The sequence below is a fragment of the Cricetulus griseus genome, chromosome 7 (genome assembly GCF_003668045.3).
Source record: "Cricetulus griseus strain 17A/GY chromosome 7, alternate assembly CriGri-PICRH-1.0, whole genome shotgun sequence".
Classification (NCBI taxonomy): Eukaryota; Metazoa; Chordata; class Mammalia; order Rodentia; family Cricetidae; genus Cricetulus; species Cricetulus griseus.
Window position 1 is genome coordinate 113,304,463 of NC_048600.1, and position 22,909 is coordinate 113,327,371.

Genomic DNA, 22,909 nt, shown 5'->3' on the forward strand with positions numbered 1-22,909 from the left:
TGTCCATTCTTCAGTTGAGGGGCATCTAGGCTGCTTCCAGTTTCTGGCTATTACAAATAGTGCTGCTATGAACATGGTTGAACATATGTCCTTGTTTTATGAATGTGCTTCTTTTGGGTATATGCTTAAGTGGAATTGCTGGATCTTGTGGTAGACTGATTCCCATTTTCTTGAGGAGTCGCCATACTGATTTCCAAAGTGGCTGTACAAGTTGGCACTCCCACCAGCAGTGGAGAAGTGTTCCCCTTTCTCCACATCTTCTCCAGCATAAACTGTCTGTCATTGGTGTTTTTGATTTTGGCCAGTCTGACAGGAGTAAGATGGTATCTCAGAGTTGTTTTGATTTGCATTTCCCTGATGACTAAGGATGTTGAACACTTTCTTATGTGTCTTTCAGCCATTTTAGATTCCTCTATTGAAAATTGTCTATTTAGTTCTGTACCCCACTTTTTAATAGGATTGTAAAATAAACGAGTTTTTAAAAGAAAATGTTAAACAACTGTTTAATGTATCTGGCACTAGAGAAATTACATATAAATGTGTCTATATTCTAATTATATAGTTTCTTTGAAAGACCTAAAGCTGACCATACAGGACATCAGCATAGGCTGGGGATGTAGCCCAGGGCCATAGCACCTGCTTCTCATGCCCAACACTCCAGGTTGACAGAAGACCTCAGAGAAACTCGGGTGTCCTTCACCTTCATCACAGAGTGGACACAGAGCTGTGAAATAGTCAAAATTCGAATTCGAGCTTTATATACAGGGACAATTGTCGGAGCACAGAGGTCCTTGGACTTCCAGAGAAGCAGGAGTGTTGATCACACACCACTGTCTCCTCACTGGAGGAGAGAAAATCCAATACCAGCATTCCATCCAGGAAACTGAAAGTAGATTTTGTTAATGACCTGGTGACGTTTTTGCTCTCTGTCAAGGCAGACCTCACCCATCTTTGCTAAAGAGGCAGACCTCACCCTAACCCCCAAGAGTGGTTATTCCAGACTCTTCATTCTCTGGGAGACGTCACATGTACTTTGTGTACTGCTGACCGCTATGCTATCTGTCAGAGACCACACCAGACTCCAGGCCTTTCTGCTATAGAGCCCACCCTCATGGTCACACATATTTTGTAAGAGTCTCCGTGTAGTCATACCTTGAGCTTTATTGTGCACCTGGAATTGGACTGATTGTTGCCTGGAAACCTTTCCCCAAATCTTCTGTGGTTCCAATATGCTGGCAATGAACCACCTGCCATTGATCCAGATTGACACGTCAATCTGCACCGGGTTTTCATTCCCTTCTCTTCATGGGTTTGCTTCCCTGCCTGGATACCTGCAAGGTCCCCCCACAAATAATAAATTAGAGAAGGTGTGCTTTCCTTTTTGGTTTGGTTTCCTAAAAAGGTTTGCACTGAAAATCTTGTAGCAACTCATCCCACACCTCTTGGTGTTTTGAAAAAGGGTTCTCATGTAGCCCAGGTTGTCCTAAAACTTGATGTGTAGCCAAGGATGATCCTGGACTCCTGCCCCCTCCCCCGCCGCCGCCGCCAACTCTTTTGCGCTCCAGTTACAGGCGTGTGCCACCAGACCCAGCTAGAGCACATTACTTACAATCATGCTATGGGGACCCTGTCTCTGATAGAGACATGCCATCGAATTTGTGTTTCCCAAGTAATTTTTTTCTCTCATGCACCACCAGCAGCCTCAGGGCTTTGAAATAGGTTTCAAACAAGGTTCTGGGGGAAAAAAATGTGGTGCGTTCCTAAGGAGTCTCTTACTTACTCTTCTTGAACACCTGAGTGCAGGTCTTGAACACCTGAGAGGATGACAGGGTGAAACCACAGTGTCCTATACAATCAAAGTACTGAGGACACTCTGCTCTGAGACTTCCAGCATCTTCTATGCAACAAGGAATCATTAACAGCCAGTTACGTCAGCAAATATTGAACTGGAGGTTAGCATCCCTCCACTATTCCTTTCATTAAATGCCCTAAATAGATCATAATATAGATCATGACTGTTGAAAGTGTTGGAAACCTTTTTCCTGGTGTGGACCCAAGCTGACCGGGCAGCAGAGCTTCACATCCACCATCTGTACCATATCCTGGGTGACCTGACCTGACCTTGCCTGAGACCAATGAGAAAACGCAGATGGAAACCCTGGAACAGGAGCCTGCTAATCTCCAGATGAACCACCAGTGTGTAGGTGCCCAAGGAGCGACCTCTTCGGCCTTGGCTACGCTATTATCTATCCAACTCTTATGAGGAGGGAATCCTGAAGGAAGAAACTTCTGCCATTGTGGTTAAGTTCCTTGATCATTTCCAACCCAGGAAATGAAAAACCAGCTAGCTGTCAAAGGGTCTGACATTCGTGTGAGTAGGGACACCAGCACCAGATCTCAGGGGCAGGAAAACTCAACCCCAACAGAGCAGATCATGAAGAGGCAGAAATGAGTTAAACTAAAACCACAGCTAATGACAAGCCTTTAATCCCAGCACTGGAAGGCTAAAGTAGGAGGATAGCCTGGGCTATACAATGGGACCCCCCCCACCAAAAAAAAAAAAACAACAACAACAAAAAAAAAAAACTAGCCAAGGTCAGGAAACCAAGGACAATTTTCCTTCATTGACTCTGCTTTAAGAATAGTATTTATGGTCTGTTGTAGCAAAGAGCTACCGCAGCAGTTTGCTGCCTCAGACTCTGCTTCTCCTGCTGCAGCAGCAATTCCAGGAAGATTCAGAAAAAAGAGCTGAAAAGGCTTTTCAGGCCCAGAGACAGAACTATAATCAACAGTAGTCTGATACTGAACAACCCCCCACCCCACCCCAGTGAATATGCCATAAACGAAGGGCTCTCGAAGGCAGTTTCACAATTTCATGTGAAGTGGTTTTGAAAACATTATAGCCCCCTAATAAAGGTGTTTTCATTATTATTTGAAGACTCAAGATAAAATTCGTCCTGGGCATGGTGATACATGCTGTTAATCACAGCACTTGGAAGATGGAGGTAGGAGGGTCAGGAGTTCAAGGTCATGCTGAGCCTGGGCCATATAAGACCTTGTCTCAAAAAAACAGAGAGAGGTTTATAGGGTAGAAAGAGAAAGAGAGAGAAAGGAGGGTGTATCCAAGACCTTGGACTTCTTCAATTAGTAACAAGAATTTTTCCACCTAATGTCAAAAAAAAAAAAAAAAGTCTGGCAGCCACACAATGACTTCACACGCCAGGCCCTGCTTTGAAAATAGTCCAGCCACAGAACAAGCTGAGCTACTGAGAGCGTCAGCGTGAGGCGCTGTCAGGAAAGCTCTGGCTTGGCTTCAGAGTGAGGTCACCCCTCCCCTCGCCAGGCAGGTGGCAAGGCAGGCTCCTGTCTGAAAACTTGAGAAGCTTAGTCTAGATAAAATGCCTGCGTGTAGGTCAGTTGGGGTTATCTTCAGCATTGAGAAATATATGCACCCCTTTTTAATGAGAAGACAGCACACTTCAACCTGTATAATAAGTTTCTACCTCTTAATAAAAATGTTATTAACTTATATGTATACATGCTTTTGCCTGCCTATGTGTCTATGCACCACACGCATGGGTGCTGGGGTCCTCTGGAACTGGCGTGACAGATGGTTGTTAGCCGCCCTGTGGGTAGTGAGAATCCAACCAGGGTCCTCTGGAAGAACAGCCAATGAGCCATCTCTCCAGCCCATTGTTCCACTTTTTAAATCTACTTTCACATATGCTGTATTTTCACATTTGTTTGTTTGTTTGGGGGTAGTACCACAGCGTACATGTGGAGGTCAGAAGACGTGGTGTTTCTCTCTGTCCATCACATGGATCCCCAAGATTGAACTCAGGTCATCACGTTTGATGGCAAGAGATTTCACTGGCTCATTTATACTCTAAAGACCTAAGATTATTCCTGAGGAGCACCCACTCACTCGTATAGGGAGCACCCACCTACCAGTGCACTCAACATTCCACGTTTCAGGAGCAGTGGGGAAGGATACAAAACAGAATAAACTTCACCTGGGAATTCTGGGTAGCCACTGAGACAGGCTCCTCCACTGCCTACTCATGAGAAAATTGCCAGTTTCCCACCTGAGCCTCACTCCTGGGCTGTCTGTAAGTTCTTTGTCCCTACCCAGTCCCTTCCCCAGTCCCTCCCACAATTCCTGTAATACAAAAGAGCTGATAATGCCCAGGCCAGCACTATACCACTGAGCTATCATCTCCACGGCAACACTTGGTGATGGCCTAAGGAAATGTTATAACTTAGATCTTAAATTTTCTCCCCTCAAAGGCCTGTGTGCCAAAGGTTTTGTCCCTAGGGTGGCACTATGAGGACGTGGAGCCAAGAGGGAGATCCGGAGCCAAGAGGAGGTCACCGGAGACCCCTCATTTAAAGGAGATGGTGGGCCCACAGCCCCTTCCTCTTCTCCTCTTTTGCTTCCTGGCTCATGAAGTGAGGAACTGGCTTCATCCTACACAACCACCATTACCATCCAGCACCCTCCTCACCAGAGACCTCAAGTGATAGGGCCACCTGATGGTGACCTGCAACCTCTAAAACCAAGTCAAACAGACTGAACATAGTTCAGAGGCTGAGCACTGGGCTAGCATAGGCGAGGCCCTGGGTTTGATCCCCAAAACCATAAATAAATAACATTTTCTCCTTACAAATTAATGGTCTCAGGCAGTGTGTCACAGTGGTGACGGCAATGTGTCACAGCAATGGCACCTTGCTGGCATGGCACCTTCTGGCTTTGTAGCCTAGGAGTGTGCCCTAGCTAGAGCAGTATCCCAGAACCTGCTTAATACATGACATCTGAGTATTCCAGTTCTAAACATCATCTCAAGCTTGGCTCCAGAGAGGTCCTGGGCTGACAATTCCTTGGGTTGGGCTGGCTCTCCTGCAGGTTGTAGGGAACCAGTTATAGGCACTTTCTTCCTCTATTGTGACCATCAAAAGTAGAAAGGAGGACTAAACTGTTCACAATTACTTCTCAGCCGCTGGAAAGCAGGGGTTCCCCTACTCCACTCCAGCAATGCTCCACCCTGAATACAGTCCGGTATGAAAGACACAGGGAAACTGAGATGTCCTCCTTCCTGGAACATCACAACCCAGCCTCCCCAAATGTAAGTGCTGCTGGGGAAGATTATCTCTGATCTACTTGGGAAGGCAGAGATCTTCATGGAAGAGAGAAGACCCACGCACAGCCTGTGTTCTATTCTTGCCACTCATTTACCCTGACAATCCTGCTCATCTATCTGTGCCTGGAAACCTTCACTCCACTCCCAGAAAAAAAATCCCTTGAGAAGTCAAGGCCAACTCCCAGACTCAATTTCAGGAACCCAAATTGCAAATCAGCACACTGGAGACTCAGTGCCCCAGAGAGAACCAGACTGGACAGCAGGCTCCGTGCAGCTCCTCAGCTTCCAGACATACCTGGAGAATGAAGCTGGGACTTGCCACCACCTGCACAAAGGATCAGGTCAGTGACAATGCTGTGTGGTGACGAGGAGGCATGGGGCAGGGGTAACTACGGGAATCCGTTGATCTTACTTGCATTTTTAATTAAATGCAACAATACTATACTGTGCTACCAAGCCCATCTATTAAGTACTGCTTCAGAACCCCACTCCTGCTCTGTGGCAGCAGTGACTAGCTTTTAGTTCAGGAACCAGACCTCAGTCCCATGGATGGCTGCAGGAATAAGGGAGTCCACAGTTGTTCATCTCTCAAACTGAGATGTAGGCCATCACTATTGTTCTGCCTTCCCTTCTGTCCTAGTTTGCTCAAAGTGTCAATTTGACACATCCTAGAGTCACCTGAGAAGGGAGTCTCCATTGAGGGATTTCCCAGATCAGATTGACCCATGGGCATGTCTGTGGAGACTGTCTTGCCTGTTAATTGATGTAGGAGGGCCCAGCCCATTCCATTCCCTGGGCGGATGGTCCTGAGCCTTATAAGGAAGCTAATTAAGGGGCAGCTGTAGTGCACACCTTAAATCGAAGGCAGAGGCAAGGCAGAGCTTTGTGAGTTCGAGGCCAGCCTGGTCTACCAAGTGAGTTCCAGGACAGCCAGGGATACACAACACAGTGAAACCCTGTCTTGAAAAACAAAAACAAACCAGAAAGGAGCAGCAGAAAAAGCAGCCAGTAGCATTCTTCCACGATTTCTGCTTCAAGTTCCTGCCCTGACTTCCTTCAGTGATGGGATGCAGCAAGAGAAAGAAACTAGGACTCCTACACTAAAAATAAGCACATGTGCCCAGTGTATTTCATCCTTAATAGTCATCTGAGGCTGTTGATCTCAAAAGCAAAATGAATAAAAGGAATATATAAAAGGCTAAAACCCAGTGATTCCAACTTACGGCTTTTTAAAGATTTATTTTTATATTATTTTCGTGTGTGTGTGTGTGTGTGTGTGTGTGTGTGTGTGTGTGTGTGTGTGTGTGTGTGTACACAAGAGGACAGGTGCCTGCACAGGCAGAAGAACACACCAGCTCTCCTGGAGGTGGAGCCACAGGCAATTGTGAACTGCCTGATGTGGGTGCTGGCAACTGAACTCCCGTCTTTTCAAGAGAGCAGTATGTCTTAACCACTGAGCCATCATCTCCCTAGCTCCAGACAACTGAGAGTTGCAAGAAGCATTCCAGATATTTTTTGTTGTTTTTTGTTTTTGTTTTTGTTTTTGAGACAGGGTTTCTCTGTGTAGTCTTGGCTATCCTGAAACTCACTTTGTAGACCAGGCTGGCCTTGAATTTAGAGATCCACCTGCCTCTGCCTCCAAGTTCTGGGATTAAAAGCACCACCACCACTCAGTTTGATATTACAATTTTTATAAATACCTAAAACAACCAAAACAAGACTAGTTCCTTTTTATTCATAGGCTTTTAACCCGACCTTAAAAAAAGAAGTAAAATCAAGAGAAAGTTCTTTTCTATTTTATTTTGTTATTGTTAAACAGGGGTTCATGTAGCCCAGGCTGGCCTCTTCAAACTCAATTTAGAGCGGAGGATAACTGTGAGCTTCTGATCCTCATGCTTCCTCCTACAGGCTGAGATTACAGACATGCACCAGGGGTTTCTGCAGTGCTAAGGGTACCCAGGACTTCCTGCATGCTAGGCAACCGTGCTCACAACTGAGCTACATCCCTGGCCCAAGGGTAAGCTTTCCAGGAAACCTTTTCATTAGTCTCCTTCATGTTCTTCGGTTACAATGGATCTCATGGCCTGAAAGGATAGTTTTACGTGAATTAAGTTCTGTATTAGGAAGTCACCATCACATAAAATCAAAAGTCACCTGGGAAACCCCTAAGATGTATCTCCAAGCACTGTTGTATTAGTTTTCAAACGCATACTAACAATAATAGATAATAAATTTCTTAGAAGCCATTGCTGTGTCACATTTAAATAGCTTTCTTCTGGCATCATTTGATCCAGAAAGTAGGGAAATATCCTCAGCTCTACTAATTACTGGGGAAGGTCAAAGGCCATGGAGAAGGAAAAGAAAAACATCAAGTTTTTAAAAACATGATGTCTAACTGAAAACAGAAGTTGGTAAAATAAGGTTTACATATGTAGGTGAGTTGAAGGTGTTTTTTCCAGATGCAGCTTGTGACCTCTTAGTTAAAAATATTGGAATACAATCAGCATTTTTAAGTGGAATGGAACAGAAAATACCAAAATGTGTGTTGTGTAGAGACAGTAGGCAGTATTTTAAATAATATGTGGTAGGGCCAGGGAGATGGCTTAGTGTATAAACGTGCTTGCCACCTGTGTTCAGTCGCTGGGACCCACATGGCGAATGGAGAGAACTGATTCCCTCAAGATGACTTCTGACTTCCCCATGCATGCTGTATCATGCATGGACCCTGTACACACACACACACACACACACACACAGAGAGAGAGAGAGAGAGAGAGAGAGAGAGAGAGAGAGAGAGAGAGAGATGAATAAATACAAGTTTTAAATCTTAATAAATAATACAGGTACTATGTCATGTGTAATTAACAGCATAGACCATTAACTAGGTATATTATTGCATTCCTGTTACACAGCACTGCAGAAGAAATGGCTGGAGAGTGGATAGTTCAAGCCCACCCTAAGCCACATAAGGAAATGTTATCCATCAATACTATTTTACAAAGGTTGTGCCTTGCTGGTGCATCTGTGTGGCGGTTTGAATGAGAATGTCCCCCCATGGGCTCAGATGTTCCCAAGTTGATGGCAATGTTTGTGTAGGGTTAGGAGCTGTGACCTTGACGGAGAGAAGAATGCCACTAGGGATAGGGTTTGAGGTTTCAAACGCCTCACGCCACTCTCAGCTTGCTCTCTCTGCTTCCTGCCTGTGGTTTGAGATGTGAGCTCTCAGCTGTTCCGGCCTCCACCGTCTGCAACCTAAAGCCACCCTCCACTACCATGATACACTCTAATCCCTCTGGAACAGGAGGCCCACATACACCCTTCCCTCTAGAAGTTGTCCTGGTCATGGTGTTTCATCACAGCAATAGAAACGGAACGTATCCAGTTGCAAGTGTTTTTCTTGCGATCTGCCCCCACTTACATCAGGCTGCTACCACACCTCCTAAGTTCAGCTCGCATCCTCCCTCTTCTTCCCACAGCTCTGTGTTCCCATGCACGGCACACATCGTCACCCCCTCACCTTCAGGCTCCTCCAGGCCCTAACTTCCGGCCACATGCTGACCTTCCCTCTGCCCCCATACTTACCACCCTCCTTCCTCTCTGAGTCAGCTCTGGCACCTGACTGTGTTCTCGAAGCTCCTATGCATAAACTCAGTCTGCCTTCTCTACAGCCCTGTGAAATGGAGTATTTCTTTCCCGTCAGAAAACCGAGGCACGCCAACTTAATGAGGCAGCTGCCAAGTGACCTCTTCAAGCTTCCAGCCTGTGCAGTGTGGCCCCAGAGCACAGTTCTGACTTTCCTAAGGGAGCAACTCCCAAATTCAAAATAAACACAGTGACATCGGTGACCATCTCATTCAGTGGAGGCATGGGCAGTGCATGGTAGCCACTTGCAGACATCTCCAAGATAATGATTTTTGAAGGTGGCCGAGCTTGTGGCACCTGTAGGCCAACAAATCCTCCAATCCCAATCTGGAGACAGTGGTGACAGATGGCACGGAGCCACAAGCAAGTTATGAAATGTGAGAAAAACAATTAAGGAGAAGCTGAAGCTTCGTGGATCCACATAATGGATTTTTCTCCTGGCGACAGCATGAAAATTATCCATGAAGGGTGTGGCCGAGTGTGGACGCTAATCCCCTCAGCTTGTCCCACCAAGTGCTTTGCTTTCATATCAACTGGACTCGTTCCAGAAAGGCCAGTGGGATCATTGCAGTTTCCAGATGCAAAAGCTTGCAATTGAAGGCAAAGGGCATTTGAAAATGCATTGTTCTTTTTCTTTTCTTAACTGGACCCATAAGATAAGAGGCCATAGAAAAATAAAAGTCAGGACTAGGAGATGGCTTGGCAGGTAAGGTGTCTGTCACCAAGCCTGACAACCTTTGTCCCATCCCTAGGACCCACATAATAATAGGACCCACTGATTGTCATCGGTTCTTCTCTGACCTCCATAGTCCTCCTGTCTGTCTGTCTGTCTGTCTGTCTGTCTGTCTGTCTCTCTCTCTCTCTCTCTCTCTCTCTCTCTCTCTCTCTCTCACACACACACACACACACACACACACACACACACACACACACACACGAAATAAAATATAAATAAAAAAACAAAGAATTGTGGTTGCCAGGACTGAGAACCTAAATAAACAAAGAAAAAAAAAAAAAGAAAAGGAAAAATCCAACAGAGGGGGCTACAAGATTACAAGGATGTAAAAATTATTCAAGAATTTGACAACTCTTTGTGTCATCAAGTGGGGAGTTTTTCAGACCACAGTGCTCAGGGAACCAGCAATTGCACCAGGCACTCAGTCGGGAAGTGGATTGGACTGGGGCAAGGAGGTCAGGAGGGGTCCCCTTGCCATCCGGATTGGATGGTGCACACCTTCGTTTACTGCTTAGACTCTCACTCCACTCCTCGGAGAACGAGCGCAAAGCCTACTAACTGCTAATTAAAGGTGCCACAGCAACCTCAGAGAGCTTAACTATCAAAGGCATTTTATAGGATCAAACATCTGGAAAGCGGAGCCACCGGCTTTGTCCGCACTTTCACAGGGGATTTGACAGGAAGAAGGGCTGCAGCTTTCTTTCCCTGATCCTCACGGCGCTGACCTCAATACTCTCAACCCACGCATGTTGCTTGTCCTATGGCTGTTTAGGGAGGTCCCGGAGACAATGACTTTTGAGAGTTAAAAACTAGCACCCCAACATTTTCTCCAAATGCTCAAAGTTATTTACAGGAACACAAATATTGTCCTTGTGCCAAATGAGATGGTCTGTTGATGCAATTAAGCTGTGTTAGACTGGATAATTGCTGATGTGACATATTGATGTCTTTAATCTGGTCTCACACCCAAGAGGGAAAGATTATCATTCCATCCTAATTATACAACAATAATGCCTAAGTGAGCAACCTCTCCTGATCACACACATGATCGGAAAACTGAAATAAACTTGAACCTTCCAGTGAACATTTCCAGAACATAAAATGTGTACTATGGGTTTAACAATAACCCATTCCATTAGGACGAGATATAAAGGAAATTCAATAAAAAGTTGTCTGCTGTAGAGCCGGGGTTTGGACATATCCCTGTGATCACAGCACAAAGGTTGGGGGGAGAAGAGGAGGAAAGATCAGAAGTTCAAGATCATCCTCCACAGTACAGCCAAGTTTGATTGAGACCAGCCAGGGGTATGTGAGGGCTCTCCCCCTCCTTGCCTTTATTTAAAGAAGGTTCTCTATTCTAACCTGAAAATAGAAGAACTGTTAGGGAAGAGGAAAGGGAGTTGAGAAAGAAGAAAAGAGGGTAAATGAAGGATGGACATGACCAAGGCACTATATATATATATAATATAGTAGATGAATGGATGCATGGATGGATTGATACATCTTATTTATCTGTGCAATTAATTTGCATTAAAATTTATCATTATAAAAAGATCGCTAGGCCAGCAAGATGACTCAGTGTGTAAAGGCACCTACCACCATGCCTAATGAGCTGAGTTCAGTTTCCGGCCCCCACATGGTGTGAAGAAGACACTCCTGCAAGTCATCCTCGGACCTTACACATACACAGTGGCACATTTGCCCCAACTCCACATGCACACAAAGGAAAAGTGCAAAATAAACTTTAAAATAAGATTGTCCACTCTGATATTTATTCACCACTCCATTAACTAAGTGCTAGCTTTAATGGGCAAGCTCCAAAGAAATAAGAGAAATGAAATGGGTTTGAACTAGATAGTGGTGTCGGTGACAGAACATTGTGGATGGATTAAATGTTTATGTGAACTTTAGCTTGATTTAATTTTTTTAACTCTTCATTTTGTTTTAAATAGTGATGTATGGGCTGGAGAAATAATTCAATGTATAAATGAACAAATAAACAACAACAACAAAAAAAAACCATGTACAGCTTGGGTAGCTCATAACTGCCTTTAACTCCAGCTCTGGGGACAAACATCCTCTTCTGGGTTCTGCGGGCACTCATGTGCACAAATCCACACTCAGGCACACATACACATATTTTAAAATATAAATAAATCTTAAAATAGTGTTCCATGTGGAAGTTAAACTACAAATGGGAAATGTTGGGTATTTTTAACAAAAAAAAAAATCACTTACAGCATAGAATATACTTTCCCCAAGACCCCACTGGGGAAATACAATTCTCCACAAAGGAGAAAACACATTTTGTTATCCAATAAGCATTAAGCCAGGGTGTGATGTGCATGGCAAGAGAGTCCAGCACGGAGCAAAGGGCATGTTAGACAGCCAATCAGATACAACCTACAAGGCTGTGTTCTAAAAATAAGCGGTCATTAATTCTCTACAAAGATAATCTGGTGGACCATTTGTCACACAGACTTCATCCTGGACACTTGGTAATTAAGGTGATGTCTGTCTAATTTAATTGTCTTTATATACAGGACAAATAAACTTCTCCCATCTTTCTAACAGAAGGCTGTTTAGGAACAAGGTGTCCACAGACATCACACTTCTTTTTACCTGTTGGACTCGGAAGACAATGGTGTTAGTGTCTATGGATATTTACATCTTAAAGAGATAGTTTCTAACTCCTTAAGAAAGGCGGGAATGGTGGAGCACACTTCTAATTCCAGCACTCAGAAAGCAGAGGCAGGTGAGTCTCTAAGAGTTCAAAGCCAATCTGGTCTACAAAGGGAGTTTCTAGGACACCCAGGGCTACAAAAAGAGAAACCTGTCTTTGGGGGTGGGGAGCATTTCCTATTATTAAATTCAAGTTGCCAAACAATGTCGGGGGCTATGGCAAAAGTAACCTTGGACCTGTAAGAGACACTTGGGCAGAAGCTGCCAGTATAACCCATTATAATTAAAAGAATAGCTGCCTTCAGTCCTTTCCTCCCTGATATATAACATCTGGACTCATGAAGTAGCTTATAGAAGGAAAGATATGTTTCATGGTCAGGTTACCTAGCAACCCTTCCCCCCTTCTAACCCACTGTCTAACACCTGCACCCTGCGAACCTTGGTAACCTCCAGCACTCTCAAGGACTCAAGCACAGGGACATTCCTCAACCTGGTTATCAGGCAAGCAGCCTCAAACAACCTCTCCCTTCCTGCCAAGCACCCCGCTCGGCACCCCTATATAAGGTCCCTGTGAAAAATAAAAATTTGCAGCTTGATCAGAAACCTGTCTTGCTGTCGTTCTTTGTTCTCCCTGATCCTATCGTTCTAGGTTCTTTGGTGACTGCAGCACATCGGGGTGTGAGCTTACATGGTGCCCTGCAGGTCAGGGCAAAACAAGCCTTATTTAACCTTTTTGCATGTTTGTTCACCTGTTCTGGTATGTGTGTTGTTGTTTGTGTGTATCCATGTAGGTGTATGCATGCACCTTAGATGCCAGAGGTTGTGCCCAGTGGCTTCCTCTATCATTAGCTGTCTAATTTTTTCAAACAGGGTCTCTCACTTACCGGAGAGTTTCCCAGTTGACTACAGTGGCTGGTCAGAGAGCCTGGGGATCCACTCGTCTCTGTCTTCAGCTGAAATAAGAGGTGCATGAAGCCACACCCCTAATTTTATGTGGGTGCTGAGAATCCAGACTTAGGTCCTCATGCTTACACAGCAAACACTTCACCAACCGAGTCATCTTGCCAGCCTTTATTTGACTTTTCGAAAGACTAACTCTTAAAAGAGCTAAAGGAAGACTTTACAAAAGCATGCATGAATTAAAGGGAATGGAGAGGATTCGGTTCCCTCCATTTTGTTTGTTTTGCTGTGTAGCCATCAACAACCTTCAGACTAGAGCTCTCTGCCTTACTGAGAATTATAGGCATGTACCACCATGCCCACTTCTTCCCTTGTTGTTGTTATTGCTGTGTGGGGGGGGGGGTTTCTGGGAGTTAAGGGGACTACTCTTCCCTTGTTTCTAACAGAAAGGAGAAAGACTCATTTTAATTATTTTATACTCTTTTTTAGTCTTTTCTTATTCTTTCAACAAAATATAAGTAGATAATAGATTGAGAGATAATAGATAAATGATAGGTTCATAGATAGATAGATAGATAGATAGATAGATAGATAGATAGATACATGATACATAGATAGAGAAACTATATTGTCAGGATTACCTTGGTGACAGATGCACACACTAAACATGTAAGGTCCTGGTTTCAATTTCCAGTACAAAACAATAAATTGTCATTCCTTCAGAGGACTGTTTCTTGTGACACTTCCTACTTACTCCCTTAAATCAGAACAATTTCTACACAGCAGTCGGTAAAGCACTTGCTTAGAAAGCAGGAGGTCCTGAGTTTAAATCCACAGCCTCCACATAAAAAACTGGCTATGATCCCAATCTGTAATCCCAACCCTGGGGAGGTGGAGACAGGAAGATACTTGATGCTCAGCTAGCCTCATCCAATCAGTGAGCTCCAGGTTCCGTGGGAGATCCTGTTTCAAAAAATAAGAAAGAGTGCAGGAGGGGTTGGCACACACCTTTAAACACAACACTGAGGAGGAAGAGGCAAGCAGATTTCTGTGAGTTTGAGACCAGCCTGAGAATTGAACTACAGAGTGAGTTCCAGGACAGTTTCCAAAGCTACACAGAGAAACCCTGTCTTGAGAAACCAGAGATGGAGAGAAAGAGCATTCAATTGAGGAAGACAGCCAGCATTAACCTCTGACCTTCACATGCGCAGGCACACATGTGCACACCTATGTCACACATGGAGAAATAGATACACATGGACAGATACAAATAAATACACAACCCATTAAGAGAAGAGATTTTTAATGTAAATTTAAGTGGGTGGCTAATAGAAAGAAAGGTGCTCTGTAAAGTACAGTGCACACCCAAGCATTAATTCTCCAAAGCAAGAATTCATTACCCTGAAAGTTCCTTATCAGCAGCCAGATACAGGACTTTTGAGTCCTCTTCAGTTATATCTCAAGTGGTTGCCAAGAATCCCCCTTTGGTAAATGGCTCACAGGGTGGTTTCTGGGGTGCTTTGGATAAGAACACAACCACATAAGGCAAACCCACAGGCCACAAAGGTTGTGCAAGGGAACTAAGGCAAGCTTTTTACTATCAACAGAAATTCTTGTAAGATTCCTAGAAAATGGCAGCTTTACATCTGGACAAGGAGAAAGTCACACTTGATCACACACACTTATGCCTTAATGAGGATCTGTTGCTGTTTTAACATTCTTCTCTTAAATAATTATATAAAAGGACTATAATCTCTCCAGTCACAGAACTTTTATTAATTGTGCTGGAATCCGAGGCTCTTGGGGGCTTCAACCAGGCACCAGGGTGAGTGGCTCCTCTCTGTAGGGGAAGCTGTAGCCACGCCTTCTTAGGGGCTGGCTACAGGAGTACCTGAGGGCTTGTGAGGGCGTGGTCAGAGTGAGTAGGGGGACTGCGTTTTGGTTTCGGTTTCTCTTTGCTTCTTGTTGTACAGACTACCACCGGCTGGCTGGTTCGCTCTGTAAGTAAGGCTTTTCCCTATTAAATACCCTTATATTTCTACCTGACTCTGTATTGGTAATTTTCTACTATATCTGGTTGTCAGAAGTGGGATATTGGAAACCCACACCCCATTTGGGACAGGCTGTGGGTTCCATCGGGCCCGCCACCTAGGCCCGGAAAGCACCCTCTCTCCACAGGCGTTCCCGGCTAGCAGCTGACCCACGGCAGCTGAGCTGCTCAGAGCCATCCACCCAGTTTCTAGCTGCCTAGAGGTGAGTAAGTTTCGGCTTTCAGCAGAGGCTTCCCCTTGCCGCAGAACGGGAAAGCCAAAGCCGAAAAGCCGTATACTCTCTAAGATAAACACAGTCCCCCTACTCACTCTGACCACGCCCTCACAAGCCCTCAGGTACTCCTGTAGCCAGCCCCTAAGAAGGCGTGGCTACAGCTTCCCCTACATCTCTCTCTAACCCTTATTTTCTGTTTTTCTATCCTGACTCACTAGGATCCAGCAAAGATCTCTCTGCCAGGAGTGAGACAGGACAGAACATCTGTATCTGTGTGGGCCTGGTGCACAGGAGTTCCATTTTAGTTACAAGCCAGAACCTCAAGGTTTGTGGTGTTAGAAATAGTCTCGGCATCCTGCAAAGGAATGCAGAAAACAAAAGTATATCAATAAGGCAAATCTTTACAAAAAAAAGAAGAAGAAGAAGAAGAAAAGAAAAGAAAAAAGAAGTGTTCTGGAACTCAAACCAGGATAGCAACTCAATGTGGCCTACATGCCTCGGGTCTTTTATCCCTCACTCAGGTGATAACTGTGTCTCATCCCATTAGTGGGAGCTGGACTCCACCATCTGATGTGATTGGCTAATTATCACAAAGGGAAAGGGGAAGGCTAGGAAACATAAGACCTTTCTGAGCTAACTACCTTCGATAAAAAAGAGAAAACAACAACAAATACAAACTGTGTTTCTCACAATGGCTACAGAGGAAAACAGGTGGGGAAGAACCAGATTCTGAATCATTATAAGTCTGTAAAGCTAACAATAGGGTATGAGTGTTTTTGTGCTACACTGTAGCCATGTGTTATTAAGGTCCAACCTTTCCTCCTCTACTAAAACTTATTTTAGAGCAGGAAGCATTTGCATATGCTCAATAGCAAGAAACAAGGTAGGAAGCAGAAGCGCCATGGGAGATGCCAGAAGAGATTTTGTCCTGCTTTTCACCCTTGAGCTACAGGGACAAGGGATGAGCTCAGCATGTGACATACCCTGCTTGATCACTCGGCATGAAAAGCATGTACAGGACATATGGGCATTCGTGGAAGCATTTCTCATACACACAAAAACCTGCTGGAAAATGCTGACAAACAAGCACGTTCCATTGCAAAACTCTTCATCAAAGTATGTTCCTAACAGACACACAGAACCAGCTCAACCACATCATGTGGAGACACGCTATGTCCTGTGAGCAGAAGTCAGCTGTGTCTTAGCAAAGGGGACAAGCCACTAAAGGTCTCTCATCCGTAACAAGTTATTTGAAAGTTTAAAAAGAAAAATAACAAAATCCTGTATTTGCTGACTTGTTGTGTGTCCTATTAAAATATAAGCTTGATTTTAAAAAAACCTTAAGCTCTTAATATATTTCATAAATCAAGTACTACCCAAGCCCTGTGGGATTATTGCCCTAAATTAAGATAGTGGACTGACCTGTCTATCTAAAGAGATGCTTAAGCACAAACCACCTGGAGGGAAAAGCTGACTAGTGTAAACTTGTATTGCCATCAATCCTGTGATGCTTTTCGAATGAAAACAATACAAGGCCAGCAAGATGCCTTGGCAGGTAAAGGTGCTTGCTGTCAAATCTTATGACTTGAGTTTGATCCCAGAACCCAATGGGTGGAAAAAGAGAACCAACTCCATCAAGTTATCTTCTGACCTCCATACATGCACCATGGTGCATGTACCCACACCTAACAAATAAATACATGTTTAACCATATATATAATATAATATATATATATTATATATATATAATATTATATATATATATATGTACAGGTAGGTAAATGATAGTCAGAGAGAGATAGATAGGTGTGTGTGTGACAGGTAAGAGTATTAAATGGACTAAGATTTGTCATCCTTGTATATAATAATGCATCATATAAAAATAAACATATCTGTTGCTTTCAATATTTTTCCCTCTTCAAAGCAAAATTCCCATTCATGATTGTCGCACACTCTCATAAAGCATAGGCTTAAAGGGATGTCATTTTCTCCAAAACCTAATGCCACACTCCTGCCATGTCGTTTAGTGAAAATCACCAACATGAAAGGCAGCTGCCTGTCTCGTGTGCTTGAGTTTATGAACACTAAAAACATGAGGAATGGAGAGCTTCTCCTGCTAATTCACCCAATTCCTTCAGCTCCTTCATGTAGACAGGGAATACAGTAGACACAAACCAGTTACCTCTACAAAGGGCATTGCCTCTTAGGTAAGAGGACAGAGGTATGAGCAGAAGTCACAAATCAATTACTTCCAAGTGGAAAATCCTGATTCAACCAATTACTTGGCACAAGATAAATGCTGAAGCGAACTATATCTGTTGGACTCACTTGAAATCATATAATCACTGATGAGACAATCTCAGAACATCCTTATCACCTGTTACAATCTTTTTTTTTTTTTTTACAAGACAGCATCTCTCTGTGTAACAGTCCTGGCTGTCCTGGAACTCACTCTATAGACCAGGCTGGCCTCGAACTCACTTCCTGACCCTCCCTCCCAAGTGGTGGGATTAAAGACAGGCACCACCACCACCCAGCACATACAATCTTAATATTGAATATTTTTTAAGACAAAGCATTTTTCATACATGGAAAGGGGGGTCTAGAAATGATGTTCTGATTAGTTTTTCTCTTCCTATATAACATTATTTATTACTCTGGGTTAATTGTCTCTGGAGAAATTTGAACAAAAACCATGCAGTCTCCCAGGCCTTGGTCTCAGAGTGAAGGGAACTTGGGCCCAGAAAACTATTTAGCGGAAATACTATTCCCCTCCCATAGACGTTTTCTGTTTTCTCTGTGCCTGGTCCAGTGGTGACACTATGGTGAATGAGTCACACAGTTTATGTAGCTTCCAGCACTAGGACCAGGAATTCCCATCCCACCCTCAAGAGAGCAGCCTTCCCACACTAAGAGGAAAGAAGGTAAGATTAAGGGGATGGGCAGAGGTTGGGCCTTAAAGTGTGGGGCTGCAGATCCTGCCCCTGCATCAGAGAGAGAGCCTGTGAACCAACCAAACCTGAGGGGTGTTTGGGGACGTAGAACTGTGCCCTGCCCTCTAGATCATACCCCAGGAAAGGAACAAGAGCCAAATGGGTGCACATGGAGTCTGGGCAGAAGATGCCAACAAACAACCTCCCTGCTGTCTCCTTGTCACCAGCCTTCAAACCCTCACCCATGGGAGGATGTGTGGGAAGAGAGTGACTGGATGCTTCAAAACAAGCGGCTTGGCTTGGAGATGTAGCTCAGTGGGTAGGGCACTTGCCTTGCATGTACAAAGCTCTGGGTTCAATCCCTAGCACCATATAAGCTGAGTAAGGTAGCAAAAACCTGTGACCCCAGCACTCAGGATAGAGACAGGGTGGGGCAGGGGGCGTCAGAAGGTCAAGGATTTTCTTGGCTACATAGAAAATTCAATTCTAGCATGGAATACATAGGACCCAGTCTCAAAACAAATTGCATAAAAGGCTTCTTCCTAGTGGATGGTGGTGAGTATAGAGACTTGTGGGTACAGAAGATGCTGAGAATAAGTGATGGATGAGCACCCACCCCTAAACAGGAGGAATAACATTCCATCTAAAGCTCGGGGCACATCATTGTGGAAGAGGGGGCAGAAGGAGCGTAAGAGCCGAAGGATAAGAAGGGGTAGAAAACGCCACTTTCTGAGCAGGACACAGCCGTTGCAATGGTGAGCTCAAGCCACTGCAGGTGCCCACACTGGATCTGCACAAGAGCAGGCCCATCAACAGTCATGCATGCTAAACTATTGGCTAACAGATTTAGGGAGAGGGGACGTCATTGTCTTCAGGAGTGTACCCACTGGCGACCCCTCCATTCTCCAATGGACAGGTCCAGTCAAATGCTTACACAGAGAGCTGTTGTAAAACTAAATAATTCACAGAACAAAGGCTGAAGTCATGGATCTGGAAAAGGATTGATGTGGGGACATGGAGAGGAATGATAAGAATGAGGAGACGAAGAGACTAGAGAGAGCCTGCAACTCTAGTCCTAGGGGTTCAGACTCCCCCTTCTGGCCTCTCCAGGTACTGCAGGCACATGGTTCACAGATAACAAGCAAGCAAACACCTTTACACATAAAAATATAAATTAATCTTTAAAAAAAAAAAAAAAAGAGTAGCGGAGCTGGAGAGATGGCTCAGAGGTTAAGAGCACTGGCTGATCTTCCAGAGGACCTGGGTTTGATTCTCAGCATCCACATGGCAGCTTATAACTGTCTTTAATTCCTGTCCCAGGGACCTGACACCCTTACACAGACATACATTAGGGCAAAACACCAATGAACAAAATTTTTTTAAAAACACACAAATAAGTAGTAAAAAAAATTTTTAAAGAATACGAAGGAATGTTGACAGATTTTCTGGCCCAGCAGGATTCCGCCCTTGAGCCCCAAATAAACACACAGACGCTATATTAATTATGAAACTGTTGGTGGATGACTAGGGCTTCTTATTTGGCTAGCTCTGTCTTAATTATTAACCCATTTCTATTAATTTATGTATTTCCACATGGTCTTGGCTTACCAGAGAATGAATGCCAAACCTGCAACTCCTTTCCTGCTACATGGTGACTGACTCTGCCTACATTTCCCAGAATTCTCCTCATCTCCAAGCCCCGCCTATACTTCCTGCCTGGCCAATCAACCAACCGGTGCTTTATTCATCAACCAATAAGAGAAACATATACATAGAAGGACAACCCCCATCATAGGAAAGCAATTAGAATGCATTATATATGCATATGAAGTTGTCAAAAAACAGACTAACTTAATTTTAATGGGGAAAAAAGAGGCATAGTGGCACCTATTGAACATAAGATGTACCTACCTCCTTGCCTCCAGGTGTTTGTTTTTTATTTGAGTTTTATAGTACATATTTAATTTTGAAACACAATATGCTGGTATACACAGATACAGTATCCCGTGTTTGTGACTGAGAGGGGGCATGTGGATTGAGAAATTGTAGGTAAAGATGCTGAGGAGAAGAGAAAGAGACAGAATTGAGTCAGGAGGGAAATCCAGTGAATATTGGATGCCCTAAGTTTATTCTTCAACATTCTTACATACCCCAACCAAAAAGGGGTACATGGCAAAAGACTTCCTCATCAAGATACAAGGAAGAAACAGACCTTCTTTCATTCTCCTTAGACTAAATCTCTTAGACTAAATCTGGCCTCAAATCTTAGACTTGGGGTCTAAAAGTAACCACGCCTCAGACCAAGTCTCTCATTATTTAGATAAAACATCCACCACCAATACAAAACATCCTACAGTAGCCATTGCCTTAGGCCTTTAGGTCTTACAACTTTAACCTTGGAAGAGTAAGGATAGTTAAGGATAGTTTTGAACTCTCTGACCTTAAGCCAAGATAAAAGAAAGCAAAGCCATTTTATGGGCCCCAACACACAGAGATTGGGAAAGTTATTTCCAAAGTGATGAGAATGATCATATCTATCATTTCACACAGTTACTTTTTAAATGACAAGGGCAGCTAAACTCTTATTTAGTCAATAAAATTCCACATACCGTATAATTTGTTAACTGTGTATTAGATCTCTAAGCTTGCCAGGAGTGGTGGTGCACACCTTTATTCCCAGCACTCTGGAGGCAGAAGCAGGTGGATCTCTGCGAGTTCAAGGCCAACCTGATCTACAGGTTGAGGGCTACATAGAGAGACTTTTTCTCATAAAAACCAAAAATAAAAAAAAATAGATCTCAGGGCTGGAGAGATGGCTCAGAGGTTAAGAGTACCGACTGCTCTTCCAGGGGTCCTGAGTTCAATTCCCAGCAACCACATGGTGGCTCACAACCATCTGTTATGAGATCTGGTGCCCTCTTCTGGTGTGCAGATGTACATGGAAGCAGAACGTTGTATACATAATAAATAAATAAAATCTTTTAAAAATAGATCTCTAGGCTTGGTCACCCTACTTAGCTGTCATTTTGTGCTCTTTGACCTTAAACTCTCCACATCCCACCCCACCTCCCCCCACCCATAGCTTCGTTTCCTCGGCTTGGCTGCTGTGAATACTTCAATGAATACAAGAGCACAGGCACCTCTGAGAGTGAATTTAAGAGGCTCTCCATAAGAATTACACCACCCTTACTTGTTTATTTGGATAGCATTCTGAAGCATGTAGCTAATGTACCAAGAATTGCATGAACCCAACAAATGGTGCTTAATGATCTATAGTAACTGGTTTTCTTTAAAAAGAGCAGTATTTCTCAAAAGTAGCTACATTTTTCCTTTTTAAAAAAGGGAATTTGACTTGGGGTGGTGGTGGCACACGCGTTTAATCCCAGCACTCGGGAGGCAGAGGCAGGCGGATCTCTGTGAGTTCGAGACCAGCCTGGTCTACAAGAGCGAGTGCCAGGACAGCCTCCAAAGCCACAGAGAAACCCTGTCTCGAAAAAAAAACAGAGAGAGAGAGAAAGAATTTGAAATCTTGAAACCTTTTCATTCACATGCTTGTAGATATGCAAATACTAACCCCTCAGAACAAAACCAACGCTGTTGCCTTTATGCATGCTCAAGTATGGAAATAGCGTTCCCTGATGTGCATGAGTAGTATTTCAAATTTGCAATAATAATAATAATAATAATTAATAATAATAATAATAATAATAATAATGCAAATTTCAAATTTGCACTGCCTAATCCACTAGCTCCTAGCCATGTAGTTTTATTTTTCTCTGGTGCTAAGAGTGAAACCTAGGACCTTGTACAGACTAGGCAAGCTGTCTACTAATGAACTATATCCCCAACCTCTTGAACACTATTTACTAGTGTGCCTGTACATGTGTGCTTGTGGATTCATAAACATGTGTGCATGTGTGTATAAGCCAGAGGTAGGTATTGGGTGTCTTCTCCAATCCCTCATCACCTTATTTTTGAGGCAGGGTCTGTCACTGAACCTGGAGCTGGTGAATCTAGCTAGGATGGCTGGACAATGAGTTCCAGGGACCTGCCCGTTTCGCCTTCACAATGCTGGAGTTATGAACTCACGTTACTACATGCACTTTTTTATGTAGGAACTGGGCATCCAAACACAGTCCCTCCCCCTCCTGCAGCATGCATACTACTGGATGGGCCATCTCCTCAGGCCCCTACCGACCACTTTAAACGTGACTTGTCCAAACTGGAATGGGATATATCATACACCTTGGATTTCAAAGACAATATCAAAAACAAAGGATGCTAATATTTTATACTACTATATTTTCAATATATAGTATTAAACAAAATATACTGTTAAAATTTCACCTGTTTCTTTTTGTATCTTTTGATATGATTATTAGAGTGTTTGAAACTACACATGCAGCTTGCGTTTGTGGTTCGAGTTTTTGTTTCTCTAAGAGGACACCTACTTAGGTGCATAGGAAATACTGGAGATCTGCTAAAAGTGGAGACTCAGGACTGACCTCCAGTGCATCCAGCTCAGCTCTCTAGGTTCAGGGCAGGGGCTCCCTGAAATAACAAGGAGCATTGGATTGTTTGATCCTGAATTTAAGTCAAGTTTAATTGGGGCT